The following is a 26620-nucleotide window of genomic DNA, read 5'->3' as shown; positions in this document are numbered from 1 at the left end:
TGTAGATCATTGACAGGTCAATCAAGTAATCTCCCCTAAATAAAGTGAACCAACAACAAAATGTCTAAGGTAATTCTGTAATACAGGTAATTAGTTCTGAATTAACAGTTTTATAATACAATGCATTTAATATAATTTAATATGAACAGACAAATGAGAGTATTTCTAAACAGAATGAAATCTGGGAGCCAGAATTCTCAAAGCAGTTCATTATAAGAAGATAAAATCCAATTTTCCTTATAGTGTAAAAGATGGAATATAGAAAAAAACAAAGATAGCAGGAAGTAATGACTCTTGAAAAGCCCCCATCAAACATCTTGCATAGGTATATAATAAGGAATATAATATATACTATGTAAACTGTATGGTATGATATATATGTTAAAGAATATAATAAGATAGTTTTGTGATCATAATATTATGTAATAGGCTGGATTACAGTTATTTCCATAGAAATATAACTGCATTAAATCCATTAAAAGAATGAGTTATCTCAGTAAAGCCATATAATTCAGAGTTAAGACTGCCACCTATCACTTACTTGTCTGAAAAGTCAGTGTTACATAGCTTGGCCTTTTCTAAAGTCTTCTTGTAATATTAGGAGGAAAGTCTTCTAGCTTCAGCTCAGAAATGCTTATTTTTTAGTTACCTATAATATTTTTAAAATAATTGTCTCATATGGTTGTATTTTAGGATCAACTAAATATATTTTGAGTTGGCCAGGAAATCCATTGTACTGAAAGAGCTAGGTGAAATAATACTGTCTACATTTAAGTCATAAATTTCAAAATTACCCAAATACCTGGATCATTTAAACCAATCTTATAGATTAATATGTGAAAAAATATTCTAAAATAACCAAGTTTGTAATAGGATTAAGGAATATTTAACTACTAAAAGGCTCCCATTACAGGGACCATGTTTTAATGTGTTGATATTTTATATTCCAAAGGTTATCTAGGTATAATCTTTGAATATATGTAATAGCTTATTCTAGTTGTTTAAAATGATTTTAATTATTTCAAGCAGAAAGCCTATCAAAATATTTAATGTAAATATTCTATCTTACAGAGAAGTAGATTAAAATATAAGTAAAAACTGAGATTTTAGACTATAGTATAAAGAATAATGTCACAGTAAGAACTTAACATGTACTAAAAAAAAAAAAAAAAAAAACCAACCCAGAAAGCTACCTCTTTAAAATAAAAGCCTCACATAACTCTGGCTATGTAATAGTATTTACCTGTTTTAATCTTGCCTTCTGTGTTCTTAATACCTCAAATTATTTGAACTGCAAGCATGTACCACACTAAGCAGTGCGATATTAACAAAAGATCAAGAAAATTTTAACATAGTATTCCAGAATAGCATAAAAGCTGGTAAATCCATGTCAGATAAGGTATAAATAAGAAACAAATGCAAATATCACAGTAGGAATGATAATATCCACTATCTTTCCAGTTTCAGAAGAGAATGCAGAATTACCTCCATGTGGACTTGCTTTTATTTTTTATTTTTTGTTATTGTCAGGATTACACCTAGCACCTTATGAAGTAAACTTGTAACAAAAGCACAAGATTTATATCCACAATTCTAAGAGTTTCTAGAATTTTCAACTTGAATATTAATGTAATCATATAAAAATAACTCAGATTAAAAAAACAATAGTCATGATTTACATAATCCTTTGGTAGCTAAAAACAGATAACTTAAGAAGCATTTTATATATAGAAATAAATGTGTTTTCATTTAAAATGTATTAATGAATTTTCTTTTCACATAAGAGCTTTACTTTATACAACTCTTGTGTAAAGTTCTAATTGGATCTCACAAAGTATGTATTAAGCAAAAGACCCAGCATTCTAAAATTCTAACATGGTATAACAATTGTTTTGAAACAAATGACTTCTCAAGATGGTGAGGTATAACTATCAATCACCAACAAGTTAATTCTACATAATAAGGCAGGTTTGGATGCAGACTGATCCATTGTGGAATACTGTATCTAAAATTGATTACAACAGCACTCAAAATGAATGCAGCCCTCCAAACCTCTTCTTTGCTCAGAAACATTAATCTCAATTAGAAGGAGAGCTTCATAATGGTAATGCTTGGTATGAAAAAAGTATAGAATAAATCAGGTTTTATAAGACACACCAATTAATCAGTTTTAGAACTAAGAAAGCTTTTTTAAAAGCAAATTTTTGAAAACTAAAGAATGTTTAAAGTTCAGACATTTCCCAAACTTCCAAGTATTTGATTGTTTACTTGCTTGTAATTATGGAGCATTTCCTCAAATTTTTGACATGGTTCATAAAAAGTTTTTTCAACTATATTATGTTGTTGAAGTATCCTTTAAAAAGAAATTTTAAAAATTCTGAATGCTCATGTGAAAAACTTTTCTCCAAGAAATAACATTTGGATTTAACAAGCACCTAAGAACATTGAATTTAAAGAATGACTTCTGGAAGGTACATGTGTTTTTCCAAGGACAGGAGAGATTATCAGACTGCTCGTTCATCATGTTATCAACTTTAAAGCAAGTTAAAGTGAATTCTGAGTCAAAATTAACTCAATGCTCTTTTAAATTATCTAATAAAAGCACATAAGATGATAAGCAGAGTATGATTTTCCATGCTAATAGATTTCACTACATATCTTCATGTACAATTGACTTCCACACCTGCCTCAGATAAAGAGCAAAGCCAATTTATTGTTACTGTTCTATGCCATGATTCATAGGAATACAGAGCTGAAAAGTTGTATTTTTAAAAATCATATAATTTTTTCAAAGGGTAAAGATAATTTGGTGGGGGAAAGGAAATATATATCCCTGATAGAACTAGAATAAATGCCAATCAACTAACATATTTGCACTTTATGATGCTGCTGGTCTCAAACTTTTATCATAAGTAAAGGGTTGATAAAGATTTGTGATACAATGTGCCAGAAACACACTTCATCATTTCTAACTATACTTTTATGTCAACTGCAATAATAACATTCTCTTAACATCCAATTCTAAGATGTTCTAATATTTCAGATATTTAATTTGGCTCCTAATTATAACTACATTCACCTCTCTTATATGCTATTCGCTTGACTGTGTGCAGAGAAGATAATTACTACTGGCTCAAAGAGCTTAGCTGAAAGACTAGTTTGAACTTGCTAACTGGATTATGAATGCTAATCTGAGTTTCCTTTTCAAACAAATGTTAAACTACTCACTCTATTTAGGGAGATTCTGCTGCTTTTCCTAAAACCTTATTTTAGTTTTCACACAGGAAAAAAAAAAGTTCACTTTCTTCAATAGCTACCCTATTGCCACACCCTTAAAATCAAAACAGAAAAAAACCTATATAATTTACTCAGACTACTAGTGTACTTAACATAACACATCTTCCAAAAAAAAAAAAAGTAAACAATCATGTAGCATTAACAGAAATTTAAGAGTAATTACTATTCTGTTATAGGTGTCTTTCTTTTAAAAAATAAATCTGCAGTACCCAAAAGGGTCTCAAAATATCCAGTTTCTTCTAAATATTGATTACTGATATATATATATATATGTACATATATATATATATAAATGCTCTCCAATTGCAATATGTTCCATAGCTAGCAGTAGAGAAATTCATTTGTGTTTCAAAACCTAAATAATACAAACATTTAAATTTCATGCTCCTCAGGGAGTATGTTTCCTTCCAGGGAACTATTTTGGATGCTTAAAATACTTAAGGTATTTCATTTATAATTTTGCACTAACACTAATATTTAAATTTTGTATAGTATTGAAACAAGGATTTTTAATATATATTCAATAGGAAAAGGAAGAATATAATCTTGGATATAATATTCTTCCATAAATTAGTACAATCTATGTTCAGTTATTTAAATTTAAAGATACTGTGTAAAATTTGTAAGTGACTTTTAACTATCAAACTTATATTTTACAATATTTAGTGAGACAAGTATTGTTACTGGACTATTTTCATTTTAACACCACGGATTAAGTATTATTATTATTATTGCATCTCAAATAACTAATTTGAAACTTGGAAAGCTCAAAGAAAAGATTACATTAAGTGATATAGGGCAAGAAGATTAAATAATTAAAATTTTAATGAAGAGTGCACAAGTCTTAGTATATCTGAAAGACAATGCTTTTAAACCATTTAAACTAGTTTTTAAATTAGAGTGACAAAACCTCAAAGTCCTTGTTCACTAGACAGACTATAAATACTTAATATCCCCAGGTGGGCAAGGAAAGATACAATGCTTCTAGACAAAGTTACTAAAATAACTAAACTAAACATATTTAAATTTAGATCTCTAACAGTGTTACAATATTTGATTAAAAAACAAATAACTGATGCCAATCCTAATCATGTCTTTTTCTTTTTTTTTTTTTTTTTTTTTTTTAGTGATAGAAGGGAAAAGTAGTACTTGAATATATATTCTAGTCTAGAAAAGACCACCCAGTGAATTCTGCCAATGTCGACAAATGTTTGACAAATACATTGTCAGAAGTTAAGAAATATAGTATTATGAAGAGACAATCAGCCACAGAGATCAGAGAGAGCTGGAGTTGTATAAAGATGTGTCACAAGTCAAGCTAGGACAACAGCTTACACTCTCAGTCCACTGCACAATAAAAGTGCCTTAGTACTTTTATTTATCTTAAAAACATCCTCTAATGACTTTATAAAACAAATGAGTTTGCTATATCAGAAAAAGGTTTTTTTTTTTTTTTTCTTTTGGTCCTCTACCCACAGGAGAATAAAATAGTCTACAAGTCACCAAACACAGTTACCTTGTAAGTGTGGCAGGAAGTAATAGGTGCTCAACCTACACAACTTAATGAGTTGAAGAATGATCAGGAGGAAAGAATCTTCTAGTAAAACCCATTCAAATTTACTGGAGGGAAATATGATATAGACAAGACACCGGCCTTTTGGCACAGGAATGTGTAAACACACAGCCATAGTTTATTTGGTGCTGCTGTAGTGATTCACGGAGTCCCAGATCAAGTTTCAACCATAAATTGCCACTTCTAATACCCCCCACTCTTTTCTAACTTGGCTTTCTTGGCAGTTTAGGAAACATGTTCTGCACTTTCCCCGGAAACAGTTGACAACCTTATCTTTCAGGTACCCAAGAAGCCCAGTGCAATACTACTAAACTAGGATGAATCAACAGCAGCTCCGTAATAAAACACAGGAATGTATCTGTGTGTGTATGTGCGCGCGTGTGTGTGTGTTGTCGGAGGGTATATGATCACGATCAGAAAAAGAAAGAACTAATAACTCTCATTAAATATCTAGCTTGTTGGGACAGACGCCCTCCCCTTACAGCCGCTGGGTCCGTTGCCTCCTAGGTAGGAGCTCAAAGCCAAGCACGATATCCAAGCCAGAGTCAGCAGGTAAAGTTCCCACCTGAGAACAGAGCTAACAGTAGCGAATAGTAGCGGAACAGCAGAGCGCAAGGACGTGAGTGGAGGATCTAGCTGGGGAAAGAAAGCCTAGGAAGAGACAGGCACGGAAAGACCTCCCTCTTTATCTAGGGGCTTTAACAACTTGCTCTCTCCATCCCTACTCTGGGAAAGGGGAGATGATAGGAGCTTCTTTCTTCGAAGCTCTCACTTGGCAGTAGCTGAGCAAAAGCCGTGGCAGCGGCTTCGGAGACGGCTCCCCCTCCCCCACTACCTTTCTAACCGGGCACTAGGACCCCAGAAAAGAGCAAAGCACAGCACTTACCCAAAGCTTTCAGCTCGGGCGCTTCCTCTCCTCTCAGTATCCCGGCAGCACCGTCAAGACTAGCATCACACACGCAGCACTTTGCCAAATTCAAAGGAGAAAAGGGGGAGGGGGTGAGGAGAAGGAGGAGGACGAGAAGGGGGACAGGAACCGGTGGGGAGACAGGAATGGAGGGAAATGCAGGAGATTGGGAAAGGAAGATGGGGGGGGCGGGAAAAAATACAGCAAGTGTTACAACTTCCTTTCCTTCCCAACACCCCTGCTTGAAGCCTGCGAGGGACGGAGAGAGGGGAGGGAAGGAAACACTGAGCCAATGAGTTCACTTTCTTTTTCTCCTCCGCACTCTCCCCTCTCTTCCCTCTCCTCCCCACCCCTACTCCCTAGCCCACTCTAACCTCCACCTCTTCTGATGGGGCGGGTAGGGAGTTTACTCTTCTCTCCTTGAAAAAGGGAGGAAGGAGAAGAGAGAGGAAGAGGAGGAGGGAGAGGGAGAGGGAGAGGTAATGGAAACCAAGCTGGTGGGACTGAGAGAAACATCGAGGACCTTAATTGTGTGACATGGGAAACCCCGAAGGGAGAAGCAGCACAGCGGTACAAGCCGCTGGGCCAGATACACACGCGCACACACGCGCACATGTGTGTGATGGAGAGGGAGGGCGGGTGAGAGAGAGAGAGAGAGAGAGGGAGAGAGAGAGAGAGAGAGGGAGAGCGAGAGAGAGAGAGGGAGAGAGAGAGAGAGAGAGAGAGAGAGAGAGAGAGAGAGAGAGAGAGAGAGAGAGAGAGAGAGAGAGAGAGAGAGAGAGGAGCCGAGAGGAGCCTACCATGCGCTTCCCCCTGGCAAACCGAGGGAGAACCCAATCACAGGGCGATCCGGACCGAGCTGTGATCATTTATAATCCTTGACTCAACCTCTCCACCACTTGTCAAGATGACAGGTACTTTATTTCTTCTTCTTCTTCTATTATTATTATTATTATTTTTTAAATCCTTTTTTTACTGCCTTTTTCTGTCAAATGAGATTTGCTGGACTGAACCACGTTTGCGTCAGCTCCCTCCCTCGCGTCTGTGTTGGTTAATGTAAAGCACCGAGGCTCCCATGCTGTGACCAATCAGTGCATCTACTACTATTGCAATGATTTAGGGGTCATCCATGAATAACACTCCACAGTGATGAATGGCTCTCTGCAGCTTTCTGCCCTGATGAGGGTGTCTGCACGCAACTGATTGCAAACACTAATGAACTTACAGCTCCATTAGATATTCTCTTACTAACAATGTTGGGGGGGGGGGCGTTTGTATGTTTTGTTGGGGACCGGGGAGGGAAGTTCGGGGTAGTGGTTCTAGTAGTAATTGCATTTGGCAAGGGAAAATACTTCGCCCGTAAAATTAAACCTTTACTCTTTCTGAGGGGAAAAAAAAATACTTTTCTTGATGTTCCGTAGGGTAAGCACATTAGGTCAGCTGAGTCACCAGAGAAAAGTAGGAGTCTTAAAACGCTGCTTGGAGAATTGCTTCTAAGTCTGAAGGGTATAATTAAGGCTTCACACCCCTGCTGGGCAGATCCAGCCTTACAGTAGCTCGGGGGAGGGAAAAAAAAAAAAAAAAAAAAAAAAAAGATCAGCGATTGCTAAAGCCTGCTGTCCGAAACTCAATGAGCAGAAATACACCTTTTGGCCAGTCGGGGGTGGATTGTATCTGTGTGTGTACGAGGATGGAGGTGGTGGGGTGTTTTCTGCGAACTAATAAGTGAAATACTTAAAAACCTTGAGATCGGCAGGTCGACAGAACAAATGGTCACTGCCACCTCCACATTGTTTCGTTTTGTAAACCCAAAGCTTGAACATTTCATCAAAAGAGACCATTTAAGGCCAATTTTATAGCTTATCTGATTTCGAATAAAACCACCAAATGTTGAACCTGAAAGTTAGGGGGAGGCATATTTTGATTCCTGTTCTCTATTGCCACACTGATGACCAATTCACATTAGAGTCCTTTTAGTGGGGTGGGTGTGGGATTGGGCAAACACTTTTTTTCCCCCTTTTCTTCCCTCCTCTCCCTTTTCTGCAGACTGTTCACTTGAGGAAGTGTCCAAACTGTCTCAAGTTCACGCAGTCTGATAGTTTTCAACACTGAGTCACTGTTGCTATGTGGAACGGTTCGCTGCTTTCCCCCGACTCCAACATCTGTCACCTTTTCGGTTCAGTAGCTATGGGCTTGGCCGCCTCTTCAGGCTAGGGTGAGTGTGAGTGTGTGTGCGTACCCGCGTGTACAAATGCCAAGTGTCTCTTACGGGTGAGCCCCAGGGAAGGCGGCGCGCCGCGACTCCTCAGCCTGGAGGTCCAGGGGAAGCTCTCTGCCCAGTGGGAGTCTCGTCGCTCCCCGGGAGAACCAGCGCGTGTGTTCCCAGGCTGCTCTGGAGTCAGTCGGGAGCCTGGTAGGGGAGTGCAAGGATTTCCTGGGCATCACTCTTTCCCTCTCCCACCTCTTGCTTACAGGCTTGCCTGCATTTTGGTGATATGAAAGATTGACCTAGGTCTGACTCAGAAGAGAAGGAAAATTTGGCTGGTAAAATGGAAGCAGGAGTGTCTCAGGGGAAACGTCTTGAAGACTGTGCAAGGTGCTAGGGACTTGAGAATGATTACCCCACTTCCACTCCGACCCCACGGAAAATTCTGGAGAAATTAGCAGAATCCCCAGATCTCCTTTTTATCAATCCAGGAACCAAAATACTCTTTGCTCCAGAACTTACTAAGTTATTTACAATATAATATAGGGACTAAAATATTGGTAATGGTTGAACTTGAATTACCGAATGTGGTGGGGAGTTCATGTCATGTTACAGACGCAAAGAAGCAAAGAAAAATTTTTTTGGGGGGAGGCAAAATAGTAGTTATAATATTAGTTTTCTGTCACTGTTTCATCTATGTTTATGTCTCTCTCTATTTCTGTCTCTATTTTTTCTCTCCTTACCTCTCAATCTCGCTGCTTTTCTGTCATTCTCTACCTCTTCCCCCTCTCTCCCTACCCTTTCCTTCCATCCCCCAGCACTGTGAAATGCAAAGATTAGTTGTTTTGTTTTTAAGGGAAGAGATCATTTAAATCCTAACTAAAAAAGATCATTCTTGATCTTTAGAAATACTAGCTAAAAGCTTAAGTATACATAACTTTCAATTGACAGACTCAACTCTGACTTAACTTGTTGAGACATCTGATCTCAAACGATGTTAATAACGTGTAACTTTATGCAGCTCAGTCTAAATGTGAACAAAAATGGTGAAAGTCTTTTTTCAGTTCTAAGATCTCCTCCAAAAATATTTCCCCCCTTTTAAGCATGAGATCTTTCTCTTAATGGCCTTTTGGGGTTTTTTGGGGGGGAGGATAAGGGGAAGAAGGATATAACTTTTACTTAGTAATATATTGTCAACAAAATTATATTTCTACCTAAGGTTCTTAAACTGATAAGGAAATAAGGCAGGTATCGATTCTGAAGGAATATGAGTATTAAGCAAGCAAGGAGGAAATAACAAATGGACAGAACAGAAATAATAGGTGCTACTGATACAAAGACAAAAGAGAAATAGTTCCTGCTCTCAAGCAGCTTACATTCTAAGATGATAACATGTTCACATAAAGGTCTATAATAATAACACATGTAGGATATAGAGTAAATATTGATTACAACCAATGTGGTCTCTATTTTCCATAGTTACTCATAGGATAGATACTAATAATGGATTTAAGTAACTTCAGAGAAATCTAGTTCCAAATTCTCCATGTTACATCTTCAAAGTTTTCAGTTTGTAAAAGATAGCATTAATGTTGAGCCTATAAAAATTAAGGGAAACCCTCAAACTAATATTGCCCTTAGCTTTTTATTTCAATTGTGTTGAATATTTGTAGGTTCATTGTAGAACATCCTGAGAAAGGTAAACTTTGGCAAGCTACTCCAATATAGATCCCCCCCCCCCCCACCCCATACACAGTAGTTTAAGTTTGAAGTATGATCTTTATAAAGTTTTCTTTACCATCTTAGGCCATTGGGAAAAGTAAGTTGTGCGCAGCCAAATTGTATGACATGTTTCCTCTTTCCAAATCAATCCCCAGAAAGCCAGAAGGCATCTCGATCTGTGACCATCATGGCTTTTTGCCTCTCTGTGGTGCTATGGAAGAAAGGGGGATGTATCCTCCTTACACAGCGATTTTCACCACAATAAAACCCCAAGCAGGAAGGAGGTAAAATGTAAGCCATGTCTATGTGCTTCTCTGGTGATTCACAACAAACTATACCCCATGTGTACTTTTGAGTTAGCAGCTTTACAAAACTGGTTTTATAATCTGTAATGTACAAAATTGGTGGGATCTCTCTCTCTCTCTCTCTCTCTCTCTCTCTCTCTCTCTCTCTCTCTCTCTCTCTCCATGCCCCTCCTTATTATCCCCTCCCCAGTTCTTCCTTTCCTTCCTTTCCTGTCTCTGTCTCTCTCACCCCTATTTTCCTAGGAGACCTTGTTCAATCTTTTAAAAAAGGAAAATATGGCCCTGTTGCTTCCTAGCTTTTCAGAGCCTTCCAAGTCCTATCCTTGCTAACTTCCAATTTCATTTTGAGAGATAAACTAAAATGTACTTTCTTCTTGTAAGATAAAGAAGTATCTGTGTTGGAATGGGGGGGATAAAGGGAGAAGGGAAAAGAGGGGAGTTCCTATTGCTGCTGGTCAAACATCAGATCTACTCTGCTAGTAATAAATTGTAATGGATAATAAATCTTGTGTAAGTGTCTGCATCAGCCTAAACGAGAAAGTTCCCATTCCAATTAGAGTCACGTTTTCCTTTTCTTTTTCTTTCCTCTTCCAAATCCCTGAGCAGGATCGGCCTGGGACTGAGTTAACAGCTTGCTTCCTGCTCCCCTCAGAAAACACTGGGGCTGCACGGTCTGTCACCTCGCCGCCTGACTTTCTGTGCATGGTTTGCATGTCAGAGCACTCCTGCGGGTCACCCAGGTAGCAGATTCTCAGCGGAGTCCAGTAGACAACATCCCGACTTCCTAAGCATCCTTTCCCATGGTCACATCTGCTTATAGCAAGCTGGAGTGCCTCTCTGGCGTAGCTGGGGAAGTGTCCGACACTGCAGCTAGTTCACCATTTCTATTGCCTTGTCTTGAAGACTCTGATCAACCTGTCAGTTAAACTCCAGAGAGTGCTGGCAAGTGTGGCCCGGGGACAGTATTGGAACAAAGCCAGAGTCTTGGGACCCAGTCCTTTCCCGCCTGCCTCCAAAAGAAAAGACTCATTGAAGCCAGCAATACTTACCTCTGTGTAACACCCACGTTGATGGGAACCACTGAGAGATAGAGCAACTTGCCAAAAAAATAAAAATAAAAAGATTAGAGATCTGTGGTAGCTGAAGAAGTCCCCAAGTTCGAGGCAGTAATCAATGTTGCAGTTAAAAAGTTCTTCCTCAAAGAGCAAGTCATAGATATGTAAACATGTGCCCAACGAGAATATATTGGAACGGAAATCTTTCCTATAAAGCCCTCACACATTGCTTCAGTCTATTATTAGTGTTTTTTCCCCCAATGCCAAAAATAAATCAAATTATTTTCTTTGGCCGTTGAATTGTTGCAAAATTGTAAAGCAAATATTCTAATTTGATCACTTACAAACTCATAAAATTAAATGGTTGTTTGTAGTGGGAAATATGTCCTTATTATTTTAATTAAAGCAAGATTGGACGCTACATCCATCCATCTAGGAACCACCAAATTCATTGCCTCTCTTACAAATCAACTTTTAAATGGGGTCATGCCTTTCCACGACATTAGTTTGTGTTCCACTGCATAAATCCCGACTACACGTGAGCTTGACCTTTGGTGAAAATTATGTACTCAAGCTCAGCATAAGTGCTTACTCGATTTGCTAGAATTTTAGAAAAGACCTTTAAAGTCCACACAGGATTTTGAATACAAAAGAATCTTTTTACATCTTTCTACAGCTTATACTAGCTGCTTTTGATTGAGGTGCATTTCTGGCTTTAGCGATCACCACATTGATCTTCTCCTAAATCATATGACACTCATAATTAGTCGTTTATATGGAGTGCCTTTAAAGTGTAGCATCTGCTCTATTAACAAGATTTGGTAAGGAGTTTGCTAAAGGTTTAAACTCTATTGATGACAAGGATTTACAAATTTGAATTGACAAAATTTTTTCAGCAATATAGTTTTATAGAGTTAACCAAAAAGTCCTCCACATAAAGGAACTTCAGTTTTTCAAGGCACAGTTTACAATCTATCTCATGGGCACAATAGTAACTTGCCAGACATAGGATAAAATTTTTTTTCACAGAATTAAGATTTTAACTATGTTCACTCCTGTTGCTTCAAGGGGAAAAAAATCTTAAGGCTTATATTAATAAACTTACTAAAAATTTTTTATTTTGCCTCTCCCCTTCTTCCCATATACTTATTCCTATAGTCTTTTACTAGAAATGTTTGAAAAAAAAATTATATATTACTACAAGCCTAGAATTTTATTCTATTAACTACTATTAACTATTTTAACTTACTTTAATTTCCCTATAAATATTATTTTAAAAAACAGAAACAAAATATGTAAAGTTAGTGGGAAAAGATAAAAAAAAGTTTAGGAAACAAAAATCAACAAAATAAACCAATAAAACCTGGAAAATGTACCAGTGATTCAAAATTTGGAAAAAGTTGCTGTTAAATGGACACTTTTGGATACTAATTGCTTCTTATATCAAATGCCTAAAATGTTTTATTAAAGGAATTCCTGTTGTACAAGTTTTTTTTTTAATTTTGTTGATAAAAATTTGAAGACTCAAGTAGTCTGTGTGTGTGTGTGTGTGTGTGTGTGTGTGTGTGTGTGTTTCTTAACTTCTCAAACATAAGAGTTCATCTGGTAGTGGGGAAACAATCTCTGTTTGTTCCTCTCTGCTCAGGAGGACTGTTTCTAATTGATCTGGCATGGAATTTAGTTGGAGATGTGTATGTTGCAACCTAAGCACAGTCTCTGTATGCTTTGTAAAGTGATAACCATATGGGCCTTATTTGAAACATTTGAGGATTTTAGCTATTTAACCTGGGTTAAATTGAGCCATAAATTCAACTCCAATGTATATGTCCTGACAAATTTGTCATTGTTTTGAATAAGTTGCATCCATACTTCTTCTCTCATATTAATATAAAGATGATGGCTGCATATGGCATATGGAATAACTTGATAAAAGACTGGAATCCACCACTTTGTACTTTTTAAATGCAAATTGTTCATATTACACAGGAATTTTCAGTTGTTATCACTTTCAATAAAATGAAAATGCTTAAAAATGACCTAGGTAAAGAAAAGACTATGTTGTCAAACCTATTTCCTCTTATACTATTTTCAAGTGCACTTTGCTATCATCATGAAGATTTAATTAAGCAAGCTCAGCCAGGCTAAAAGCAAAGCTGTTTGAAGCTGCTACTTATAGAAAAGTATTGAGGACTTATAGAAAATAATTTATTTATTCTTCTTCATTTAGGGATATGAGCTATTGCTGAAGGATTTTTTTTAAGCCCATGACAGAGTTCTGGAGATTTTTTTCCTCATTTCTGAATATCAATTTTATAGCTACACTTCGTTACAGTTTAATAGTGCTAAGTTATGGATGCTGATGGTCCTTCCTGTGCAGCCTTAAATTGCCTTGAAAAAGATACAGTTTCTTTAATTAAAAAAGCTGCACTGAACTAATCCCTCTAGCTGAAAAAAAGAAAAAGTTTTTAGCAATCTCTTTCTGCTCTGGGAGAGAAAAGCAGACAATACCATAACAGATCAGAAACATAAGCTATAGTGTGCAGCCAGGAGCTCAGCAGGGAACTGAATACTGCTCCGACTGTGTCATTTTTTAATCCCCCATCCCAGTTTTCCCCGTCTGACCTCATGCTGAGATGAAGTTATCACAGAAGACAGCTTTACTCTCACCAATGAATCCAACCCTGGGTCTGTATTATCCTCCGCAGATCAAAACACCGCTTTCATCAAATAGCATTATCTGCATAAAAGGCATGCAATTGCCTGATAATTTCACCCAAACTATGCTATTCATTTAAAGGACAAGAAGAGAAATGTAATTCATTCCTTTTTTTTTGGGGGGGGGGGACATGAGGGGACTAGAAAAGCTAACTTATACGTTGCTCATGGGAACTTTTCTGCTTTTAACAGAAGATCTCAAGAAGGGGTCCATTTAAAAGTCCCCCAACCCCTAGGCATTAAGATTAATTGTTAGAACATCTCGGCACAATTTGAGTGACAAAAGTGTAAGCTGTGCAGAAAACTGGCAGTGAGAAATCCCAAAGCTTGCTGATGCAATTAGCTATGCTTCCATGAACCCCAATAATAACATCATATCTGGTAAAATTTGAGGAGCATAAAAATTAACTAAAGTTTACTTTACTGTTACATGGGTCATTGTTCTTATTGGAAAACATTTCAGCACATTTCAAAGAATTCACATCATTAATGTTTTCATAGAGGAAGACAAAGACATGCAAATTCTAAGCATATGTTTAGAACATCAGCATCTAGGAATACATAAGGCAAATGTATTAGACATAGAACTCTCTTCAGTTTTTTTTTCCATTTTATTTTGAAAATATTAACATTTGCATTGCTTTTTTATACTTTAAAACGGCTTCTTTTATAATGGGCCATACTACCTTTTTGAATGACATCACTTGTTTTGCTCAAGTTATACTAGTTGGTTTGAGCAATCAGAGCAAGCTCTTCATATAAAGTATTAAGAAGTATTAAAACTCCCATGAGGCTGTGGGTGACCTATTATGTGCATGTTATTATCTTTATAATGTGTGGTATTCATAATTTTAATGATCGAGTTTGGAATTGGAAGGCTTTTGTTAGATCCTTTTGAATTTGACTACATAGGCTTAACTTGCAAAGGATCCAACTTAATCTCAGCTTTCCACTCTTTAATAGGGGCACAAAATGTGTAGGACCAATCACAAGAATGATCAAAACCAAAACTAAAATTTAGAAATGTTTCTAATAAGGGCATAGAAATGCCCCTATGTATTAAAAAGGCAGGTGAAGAAATATGGTTTTTCCCTCAAAAGATGCCAATTTTATTGTAAAATCATAGTTAACACTATTATTGTCATTTTTTGACATTTTTATTAAATGTATGTATTTCACAAAATCTTTTAATGTAATTAATTAACACTTTTCATCCTATTTTTCTAGCAATAAAAACACAAATGTGAAGTGCTGAATGGTGACATCCTATGATGATGTGTTAGCTGAATAAAAGTAAAATGTGATTTTATTTTTCCAAAATTTTGCTTCATGACATAAAAATTATCTTAAATTTAATGTGATTAAGCATCAAATTGTGGTATTTCCTTGAATTTGATGAGAGGACTATTTTCATGTCAAACTATATTATAGAAACTAGCTTTCAAATGGAACTGTTTAAAATCCCAAATCATTAACAGATCATTTATGGTTCAGTCTCATAGTATCTGAGTTGTTTTTTTTTTTCCTATCAAATTTACACTGAAGTTATTTAAACAGAAAGGTGGAGTTTGCATTCTTCTAACACGTGTCGGTGGTTTTTACAGAAATCACATTTATTTCTGAAAGAGCTAGGGTTGGGAACTTTTAAAAAATATATTTTTACTAGCATAACTGTAATACTGTCAATATGAAATGAATTTAATCTACTTTTACAAATAAAATTATTTCACATATTGTTTTCTTATATTAATATGTGTACCCATTTTAAAGATGGATAACTCACAACTTTAGAAGCTACAAATCCAACTTGGGATTTGAGTCCTTAGATTTGAAATGTTAATTCTTCCCCAAGACCTCTGGATGATGAAAGATTTTTCCACTGGAAGAAAACTACATCACTCCCAGACTCGATTCCAGTTGCAGGTGATGGCAAACCATATCGTTCTTCTGACTGTTCTTTGGAGGCAAAAGACATCATTTTATAATTTAGGGAACAAAAGTTTCAGAAACAGTAGTGATATAATTTTCTCAACCTTCTACAAAGTTTTTGAGTCTCACTCAAAATGTGACAAGAGGTCCCTGAAGACTTTTAAGAACTATTGCAAAGACAATCTCTCTACAATGAAATTTTGAGTTACTTATGTTGAGAAAGAGCTCTCAGATTTGTTTTATAGTAAAGTAATATAAGTGTTAGGATTTCATAGAGATATGAATTTGGGAATGTGGAATCATAACTAATTTAGAGGTCAAAGGCACAGAGAGCTGAAGAAAGAGCAGTAACTAGGATGGGTTCATCAGAGCTTTGTCCCCAGGGTACCAACATCTAAAGGGTATTTGGTGCCCTATAACAAGGGTGGGACAGTCAGGACTCCTTTCTGGGTCAGGCTATTCTGTTTGGCCTGTCTTTCATTTCTCCCTCCCCCAAAGCAGAGGCTTTTATAGCAGCAGCTTATAGTTGTTCAGTGGGTAGAGAGCTTCGAACCACAGATGCTGCCTCAAAGTTGACTTCATGCTGTTTGTTTGTCCTGGTTGCATATTGTATCAGTTGCCCCAGACAGAAAAATTCAAAAGTTGCTAGTTGAACTGTGATTGAAGGATTAAAGTCTCTTGGTATTAGCTCTTATATTTTTGTCTTTCTCGTGAATACATGGTATTGAGTTTAATTTCAGCCATAAAAGGGAACCAGGAATGTTGCAAGTGTTCTGAAGAAAGTTGTTGATAGATTCTTATCAGACAGAGCATTGGTCCAAATTCTTTTTCTATTCTCATCTCAGTTCCTGCCCATTCTTAGTACCTTATTCCTAGTCTCCATAGAAGAAACGTTTTTGTGACCATTAAGTTGCAGAGGAGAAATCCAGTACTTTTAATCCACAAAATCTATGAAAAACCAGGATGGAACTTCCTCTTTATCCTTGGATAAGATAACTATTGGAGAAAAAGTAGGCCAGGAGGAGATTAAGAGCTAAGAGTACATAAAGAGGAAGTACATAGTGAATCTGAACCAGGGGAAAGGGAAGGGTGACTAGGGAGGAAATAAACTGAAGAGAGACCACATTTCATTTCACAACTTAGAGTAATGGGGCTACAAGTTTATCTCAATGCAACATAACTGCTTAGAAGTCTGGGGGCTCTGGGTTAGCTTCAAGTGTTAACTAGGAGACTTTTAACTCTACTGTTTATTTAAAAAAAAGGAATTTATTTTCTAGTATCGTGTCTGTTTTTCAACATTTTAAAAATCTTATGGCAGAAAATGAACATGTATATTTCTAAAAAAATTAATAAAAATCATTAGGACTTAATATTTGCACAGGAGAATTTTCAGATGTTTAAATTTTATGTAGCCAAAAAGAAATTTAAAAATATATATATAGTTGTTGATTTACTTGTAGAAGTAATACATTTTTCCTCAAGAAAGAAACTCATAATCACAAAATGAAAAAAATAAGAAAGAATGTTTGTCCAGAGAAATTTTATCAGAAAATTCAGTTGAAACTGCAAAATAAGACTCTGAGTCATTTGATCTAAAAACAGCAAAATCAATGACAAACACCATAAATTCAATAATTTTTAACTAACAAAAGGCATATATAGCTAAAAGATTAAATATTAAAAACAAAATATTGATAACAGGATCCCAGCATTCAAGTGAGCTTTCAGGTGAGATGCTTTAAAAAATATTATGTTTTTTCATGTTGGTGATAAAATTTAAAAATATTCACATTTGTGAATGATATTTTACATTTTAGGGCTTTTTTGTTCTCTGAAATGAAAGTATATAGTAAATGAGAAAGGAGGCAAATTAAGTATAACTGACTTGTTTAACTTTGACCAAAATTGCAGAATAAACATATAAAAATACTGTGTTTAATTTATAAACTAGATGGAGATTTGCAAGTCAAGTCTCTAAACTTTTTATAGTATAGGTTTCAGTGGTATTGCTCAGATTACAAACCCTTACATTTTTAACATAAAACATCACTGCACTGACATCATCATTATCATTCCCTTCTTCTGAAGCTTCCTAATTTTGAAGAAATTACCATGAACAAAAATTAACACTTTTACATGGGACCCCCATTTTTACTTCTTAACTAATTATATGTTTTGCTTATGTCATGAAAAAAATAATTCAAATATGTTATCTTTAATCTTAAAATAATTTTCTTTAGTGGAATGATAATACTCAATAAAACCTGATTTAATCATAAGTTATTTTCCATACTATACATACACCCCCCACACAATAAAGCTGAATTTAGGAAAATGAAATAATAATAAATCTTTTTAAAGTTGATTGGAAGAATTCCACAAAGGGTTAAAAAAAACCCCTCTAGATACAAGGAGAATTGAGAGTAACTCAAGAAGAATTGGAATTAGTAAAAGTGACACTTAGATTCTTTTAAAAAATCAATTAATTACTTTTAAATAACAAAAAACAGAAATAAGTTCAAAAAGCAAGCAGGGCAGTTTAGGAATAACCCTGTTAAATTCGAATTGTACAGAGGAAAAAACAAGCAATACATAATGAGGTAGAAAAAAGAGAAACTATATTCAGTAGTATACAGTTTCAGATAATAATCCTCTTTGTTACTTTTCTTTGCAATCTAAAAATGTTCATTTTGCTTACCATTTTATATTCACAATAAAATAAAATATTAAAATAAGAGATTTACCTCTGAAAAAAGTCTCATTTTATATTATGAAAGAAATGCTTCCTTTAAGTAAAACTTGAGATTCTTCAACATATTTTCCTTTCTTTCCTCTCTCATATATCACAAAAGACTTTTCAATTAGCAGTCAAAGAATATCCAAATAATATCTTATTTATGATTTTATCAGGTAATTGCTTTATATGAAATGATTTTTTGATTATTTGTGTTTTAACTCTGAACACACATTTTATCTATTGTTTATGATTAAGCTTGTAAAAGGTGGGTTTCTTTTTGTTTCTTTTTTTCTTTTTTACATTGAATATGTTATAGTCAACATACTATATGTTGAAAGACACACAGCCAAGCAAGTCAATCTAAATTAAGAAGACCTGGATTCGAATCCTACTTTAATTGTTTCATAGCTTTGCAATTATCTAAAAGTCACTTCAGACAAATCTATGAGACTAAACATTGCAGGAATAGGTCAGTTCTCTATTGGTCTATAGAATTTCTAGTTTATTTCATAATTACTAGTTTACAAAGAGACAGAGACAGTGAGTGACAAACAGAAAAAAAAGAGAGATAGACACAGAGAGAGAGAAAGCCCTACACATACAGACACAACAGACACATAGAGAAAAAAAGAAGAAATAGAAAGGGGAGAGAGAGAGAGAGAAAGAGAGAGAGAGAGAGAGAGAGAGAGAGAGAGAGAGAGAGAGAGAGAGAGAGAGAAAGAGGAGAGAGAGAGAAAAGAAGAAGAAGAAGAACTAAAGAACTTTGAAGACTGTAAATATTTGTTAATGTGTCAAAGAAAGACTACATACTCCTATAACCTTTAACCTACTATAGTTCATATTCGTGTTTTAGGACCAGCAGTGAAATCAAATAGGATGAATGTTATATTTGTCGATGCTTGGAATTACATATCATTGAAAAACTGTCCATGAGAACACCTTAGGGAGTAGATGTGGATAATAATGGTTTATGTGTGGTTACAAAACAATAATGAACCTGTCTAATCAATTGTTCTGAATAGTAATAGATCACAGTGGAAGAAAAAATACACCTCATTATTGAACCCTTGTGCATTCTGTTACATTTCATTTATGTGACTCTGAATGATTTCATTTTACATTTGATCTCATAGTAATGGCTTAACCCTTTTGAGTTTTTTCCCCAAACAAGAATAAAATGATCAGTTTATAATTTCTTGGAAAAGTAGAATTTAAAACTAATAAATATATCCTCCATAAATGAAAAAAAAAAAAAAGAACAAGGAAACCAGAAATCCAATGTTTTTGTCTTTTTAAGAATACTATAAATCTATGGTAGACTACATGCCAAGTCATATTATGTAAATATATATACATATTTACACATATATCACACACATATAATTTACCAGAACTGATGAAAAATGAAATTTTTATTTTGTTTTACAATCTGGATAACAATATATATTGAACTTGGATCATATATATACAAGAGAAATAAACTGGATTGTAATTCACTCATTTTGATTAAAAAGATCCTGCAGTGATCTAAGAGGCCTACCAAACTGTGTAATTGTCTATATGTAATATGTCCATTGTACATTTACTATAAATATTTTGTACATGTACAAATATGGTCTGAACCTAGGTTTACAATATAATCTCAGTAACTAAAGTATATTTTCTCCCTCCTCCTTTAGATTTCATAATTGAGCTAACTGAACACAGGATAAAGAGATTTAGCAATAAATGACTAATGTAGATTAGTGGGCAACCTTGATGATCATAATCTTGGTGTACACATACACACACTTGCATACACAACCTATATTGAAAAATGAAATCACAAAATTTGATATCTAAATAGACTAAATTACCTAGAATCATTTGCTTTTCATTTCATTCTGGATTAAATCAGGTTACAGAAGGCATTGTAAATGATATGAGTTTCTTTTGTTTCTCTTTCACTTGTCTAACCAATGAATGTTCTTCCAGCTTGACACATGTTAATAAGTTAGCTCAGTTCTATTTCACTAAAACAGATTTGGCACTTTTATTTGCTAAACTGTTGTGTCTAATTATATCATTCATACTAAGTGACATAATAATAATCTTTTAATTTTGTCTTAACCTCTTACAGTGAATTTTAGTTGTATTTTTATGACTAATTGGAAAAAGTTAAAATAACTCTACTGAAAAAAAGTACTTAGCAAAAAGATTTGTTTTTCTAATTATAGTGATACATTACACTATGTTATCACCACTTACCTAGTTTCTTTTGATCAGTGGAACAAATATTTAAGATGGGTTACTAACTAGAGTTAGACATGTAATGTGTGTCTCCTAAAATAAAATCCAAACAAAATAATCTCATAATAGTATTGAAAATATAAACTAGTTTTTATAAACATCACATTATCAAAAATTGAATTAACAATATATTGACCTCCACAATGTGTATGATGATTAACTGGGCTAAAAAGAAAGAAAATGAATGTTATGCTAATAGATAAACTTTTGGATAAAAGACAATACTTATCCTGGGAAGTTTGTGGCAAAGGGTTTGAACTCTGCTCCTGCCTGTTTTCTGAGACAGGAGTTTAAATCTGGCTTCAGGCACTTATTAGGTGTGTAACCTAGCAATCCTTTAACCTCTGTTTGCCTCAATTTCCTTGAAAGTAAAATGGGAATAATAATAGCACTTACCTCCCAGAGTACTTAGCCTAATACCTTTCACATAGAGTATATAAATTCTTATTCCCTTTCTTCCCTTCTCTCTTCACTTAAAAAAAAAAAAAATAGAGCACACTCCCCCTTTGTCTCTTTTTCTTTCAGTCTCCCCCTCTTCTCTCTCTTTATGTTTATCTATTTATCCATCTATCTATCGATATATATATATATATATATATATATTTCAGAAATTTGTCCCCAAACCCTCTCTTCTTTAACCTGTGGGAAAATTATGGTTTTCTCAAATAGGTATACATAATTTGATCCCAACTAATCAAAAGATTCAACTGTTAATTCCAAGCATGAATTCTTATAAATACATTTGAAAGGCCTATTTCTGCTTTATTTAAATATAGAAAAAGTACATAAATCTAATGGGAAACAGAAGGGTCACTTGGTTATATACGTGTAAAATATCTTTTTACAGAGTTAGTCAGAATGGAATGGCCATATCTATTTATGATTAAGTGAGAATGTTAAGAGTTGGGAATAGACCATAATTCTGCAATTCAGAAAGAAATGTTTGAAAATAGTATACTTAATTTGCAGTATTTTTATATTTGTGTGATTGTATTACACTTTAAAAAGACTAAATTAACTCAGATTCTTGGCTAATTTTATGAAATTCTTCTTTAAATAATCAAGTTGAATATCTACTTAATAATACTAAGTTATCATTTATATAGTGCTTTAAGGTATGCAAGGGGCTTTACAACATATGCTATCTTACTTGATCCTCCTAGTTAATGTTAAACATGTATATTTTTACATGCAAAACAGATGAGTATGTTTTCTTTTCCTCTCCATATAGTTAATTAGGGTTACATAAATAATTTAGCAATATGAAATGCCATACTATAATTTTATTTTTAATACTGGTACTAGGATTATGCATTTTTATATTTTAGCCCCCTTTTGGTTACTTGATAGTTTTTTTAAAAAAGTGTATGTCCAAGTATGAATTCTTTTAATCCAGGCAAAATTTTTGAGATACTTTATAATTATTTACCACTATTTTTTTTCCTCATTTTCTCCCTCAGGTAAAAAGTCTAAGGGAGAATACCCTTAGGCCCTTAGAATGCTAAATTCTTAAAAGCTTAAAACTACTATATTTGTAGGATTAAAAATACTTGCTAATTCCTTCTTGTTCTTTGCTTTATAGAAATGTACATTTTCTTATGATCATAAATGATCTGTTAATTAATTAACAAGATACCTCAAATTATATCTAACTCAAATTATCCTTTCTCAGACAGTATTTTGTCCTTCTTGCATCTACATTTTTCCATGACCATTATGATTTGAATTTAAAATGTTGATAATCGAAAGGTCCATGTGAAGAGTAGTTGTCACTATTCATTAACACAACATTTTTATAGGACATAGGACTGGACTTAAAGTAAGGAAGATTGGATTCAAGTACTCTCTTTGATACATATTGAATTTAGCAAAATCTAGCCAAATCATTCCATCTCTCTGTGTTCTAAGCAAATTTTGAAAGCCTTCAAGTTGCAGAGAAGGTGCTGACTAGCCTTGAGGTGAAGGAATTGTTTCCCCTGTGCCTTCTTTATACCACAGGTCAGATCCTTTTTTTTTTTTTTTGGACACTTCTTTTAGTAAATTTTTTCAAATTGAGCCATTCTCCATTCTTTTTGCACCTGTGATTTTTTTTTTAAATGTGAACTATTGTGATGTCCAATTTAGTGTGTTAAAAATGATGGATTAAAAAAAAAGGCAAATTGAATTGTTTAATTTTGTGAAAGTAGATTGATTGACTTCTAATATGTTAAATAAAATGCCTAATGCAGTGCTATGAAATCATGATGAATCTGAGAAAGTCAAACTTTTACTTAAGATCTCTATTGGAGGCATAGATTTCCAATATCCCTCCTCTCTAAATATAGCATTCGAATTGTTATTGTCACAGAAAATAAGCATGTTCTTTCTCTCAAATCAGGAATGCTGAGAATTATATCATTTTCAGCAAAAAGAAATCATTTCTAGGAGAGGAAAAAATAATTTCATTACTATTTCAAATGTATAGAAGGGACACATATGCAAAACCTGTTACTTCTAGTCCCATTGCATAATAGCAGAGAAATCTTTATATTCCTAAAAAAAAAAAAAAAAAAAAAAAAAAAAAAAAAAAAAGAGAGAGAGAGAGAGAGAGAGAGAGAAATATCCATTTCATAGAAAAAAATGAACAAACCCATGCTACACAACTTATTTAATTACCATTTTGATCTTTAATAGGATGAACCAAAAAAAGGGCTTTGAAATGAGTAATACCAAATTGGATATAGCAGGCTGGAATATAAAGAATTAATATAAGTATTTGCAAAATGATCTGTGACTTGATGTTGGTTGGTTTCATATTTTCTATGACACAGAATAAGTTTCTACTCACTGCTGTTTAATCTTAATGTAATCTGCATATGTTGAATGTCATATCCCATTTGTCCAACTCCAGTTAGTTTTTGTTCAATTTATTCAATAACATCACTTGGTCATAGATTAAGAAAAAATTCTAAGCAAGGCTACTAAGAAATACAACATTATGAATCAACTTACTATCCCCAATTTTTTTCTGAAGAGGTTGAAAGCATTGTTAAAGAAAACCTAGCCTATCTTTATTAAATATACTAACCAGTATTATTTCAAACAAAAATTCAAAACAATTGCTTGATTCTTAGAAAAATAGAATTTTAGTAAACTTTATTCAGTTTGAAGAGAATAAGACTCTAAGTCTTGCTAATAATTCAGTATAGCCTTTGTCTTTATGTTTTATTTAAAATACTAATAGGGATAAATCTGCAATCCATATAATTTATTTTGGAACTCTTTCTCCCAGAATGGTGCCTTATAAGAATAGTGATATACAGGCAAGTTCTCTTAAAGAACATGCATCAATTCATTTCCCCTTTGAAGCATATTGCAAGTGCCCTCTAACAGGGCATAGCAACATTACATAAATCATCTTATATGAAAAATTAACATGACATCAAATATTTATAAATATTAATGTGTATGTTAATATAACCAAAGCTGTAACAAACAATCATAACCTTGCCAAGTTTCCTAGGACAGGCGCCGTTGATAATGATATCCATTATCTCTGGAGGAACGCACAATTATGAAAGTTATACACAGGATGCTATGTTCTTAACGGCTTTTAAATTCATCCATTAAACGTCCATATTATATATAATATTAACTCCTAACCTGCACATTTCTGGGCAGTACAAAATCATCTTTAGATAGATTTTTTAAAAATCTATCATCTTTTAAAATTTTCTATGTGGACAACATCTTGAACTTGATGCCCTCTAAAGTCCTTACAATTCTAGAGATATTATATGACTACTATATTGTCATTAAAAATTATGATATGCAGTCCATAGATGCACAATTTAAGACTGAAATTCTTAACATGTTATATTTTAATTATACATATATCTAATACAGTAATAATAAGATTACATAGATTCATATATATGTGTTTGTAATCATTCTACGTGATCACAAGCATATGATATGAGTGATAACATTTCCTCCATGTTACTGATTACACTATTGTATAATATGATATATATGTATATATAATATTGCCTTCATAGATTTTGATTTTTACCATTTTCCCCAGGTTATCTCTTTAAACTGCAGTACTGTTTTACTGAAGAACCATTTGAAGAGTTGATAGAATGAGAAGAAATGTGACGGGCATACTGATTACAAATATTTTACTTTCTGAAAGAGGAGTACTGGGTATGTATTTGGAAGGGGCAGTAAGGCACACTTGAAATCCCTAGCTCCAAAGTATTTCTTTTATACTTGCCATCAAATAGAGATCTTCCTTTCTTGCTATTCTAATCATAACAACCAGCATCAAAATGAAGACAGCTAGGGATTAATCTGATTTACTAAATGAGATATCATTGTCCAAGGCAAAGAGATCTGAACTGGGAGCACTATATTTGGCATCACTGGACTTGAATTCAAAAAGGATCTCTACTTGATAGAATGTATACAAAAAGGATAAGTGTTTTTTGTGATGAAGACCTAGTGGGAGTCTGAGCAATTTTAGATTGGCAAAATCCTTAATGTTTCAATTTATCCCAGGGTCTTGTGTAAACTTAATTCTTAAATTTATACAGTACCCTATGTTTATGGGCATTTAATAACTTCTACTATTTTAAATACTAATGCAGATATAGGTTTTCAAAGTGTTTAGGTGAATCCCCATCATGCATTAGAGGCTTCAGATGGGGAGGGATGTGAAAAGTGAAAAGAGCTGAGCAGTTTTAGAAAAGGAAGGAAGACAATTTTTTGTACAGGAGAAGAATAGAAGAATAAGTAGAGTTCTATATAGGAGGTTACTTAAGCATTAATTAAGTGTTTACTGTGTGCCAGAAATTGTAATAGGTTCTGGGGAGGGAGGGAGAGGTGATGGCAGTGAATACATTGAAAAAGTTCTTGTTTTTAGTTTGCTCATTAAAGTTTAACCCCAAATATCCCCAATCAAACCTTAACTCTCCTCTGCTGAAGCAGGAAGGGAAAGAAGGAGAAAAAAAGGAAGAGACACAGATGGAATAATATAACTGTTTGAGAACAGGTGCCAGGAAGGGAGAGAGAATCTTGTTGCTAGAAGGAATCTCAGGAAGGCATCTTATTTAACCAGAATCTGAAAATGGATTCTTCCCCCCACCATCACCTTGCAACATAAGAAATAAATGGTCACAACATTGGAGTGTAGTGTTGTGCAGCACATATTCAAAGGAAGCTTATATAAGATCTTTCTTTGCTCTAGTTCCAACCTTAAGTGTCTTCATCCTAAATCTGTGTTATCAGGAAGCAGAATAGAGAGGAAGACATGCCTGAGAAAGGTTTTAAGAAATGTGGTGATCTCAGGAGAAAGAAGGGACAATGGAGATTAGGTGGCCAAGAGGACAGCTGAGGGAGGGACCAGTGCTCAGTGGCAGAAGTATGCTTCATCAAGATGTTAGCACCCAGGTTAAAACTCCAGCTGATCCATACAAGTTCAGCTTCCAGCTCCAGTGTGACTCTTATCCATTGCAAGGTAATCAGCAAGTCACCCTCACTGAACCTTTTTTTTTTGTTTTTTTGAGGGGAGGAATTGGGCTTCTCAAAATGAGGTTAATAATGCTATCCTAGATTCCTCACAATTTATTCTGAGAACTTGGTTTTATAGATGGTAAAGCTTCTATCAATATAAACTAATATAATCCATAAGCATCCCTTGATTATCAATAGTAACTATTTATAGATTTGCTTCCAATTTGGAAGAGATTTCACATAGGAAAAAAAAAGATAATCTGTCATAAATTGTTCCTGAATTGTAAGACCACTAAATAATAAAGCAGTTGATTTTCCTGTGGTGTCTGAAATGAATGAACTTGTAACTACAGCTTTTGTTTGTTTGTTTGCAAGGGGTGAACAGGGAGGAT

The 26620-nt window shown here is 34.3% G+C and overlaps 1 protein-coding gene and 1 long non-coding RNA gene across 3 annotated transcripts in view; one reads left to right on the top strand and one right to left on the bottom strand.

Moving 5' to 3' along the window:
• The window catches only part of LOC116420025 (teneurin-3-like), a 349901-nt gene that overhangs the window by 247244 nt on the left and 76037 nt on the right, over positions 1 to 26620 (bottom strand). Inside the window, exon 1 of one of the 2 annotated variants that reach the window (XM_031943286.1) lies at positions 5757 to 6079. The exons of the other annotated variant lie outside the window; for it this stretch is intronic. The gene's annotated coding sequence lies outside the window, so the exon portion shown is untranslated. Of the gene's footprint in view, positions 1 to 5756; positions 6080 to 26620 lie in introns of those variants that run through there. 2 annotated transcript variants of the gene reach the window in all.
• Positions 7870 to 13165, top strand: LOC111721316. Its single transcript, XR_002770579.2, has 3 exons — positions 7870 to 7992; positions 9861 to 9996; positions 10617 to 13165. It is a non-coding gene; the product is annotated as an uncharacterized LOC111721316 (long non-coding RNA).

The sequence above is a fragment of the Sarcophilus harrisii genome, chromosome 6 (assembly GCF_902635505.1).
Source record: "Sarcophilus harrisii chromosome 6, mSarHar1.11, whole genome shotgun sequence".
Classification (NCBI taxonomy): domain Eukaryota; kingdom Metazoa; phylum Chordata; class Mammalia; order Dasyuromorphia; family Dasyuridae; genus Sarcophilus; species Sarcophilus harrisii.
The sequence above is the reverse complement of the archived record's forward strand: the minus strand, read 5'-3'. Positions and strand labels throughout refer to the sequence as shown.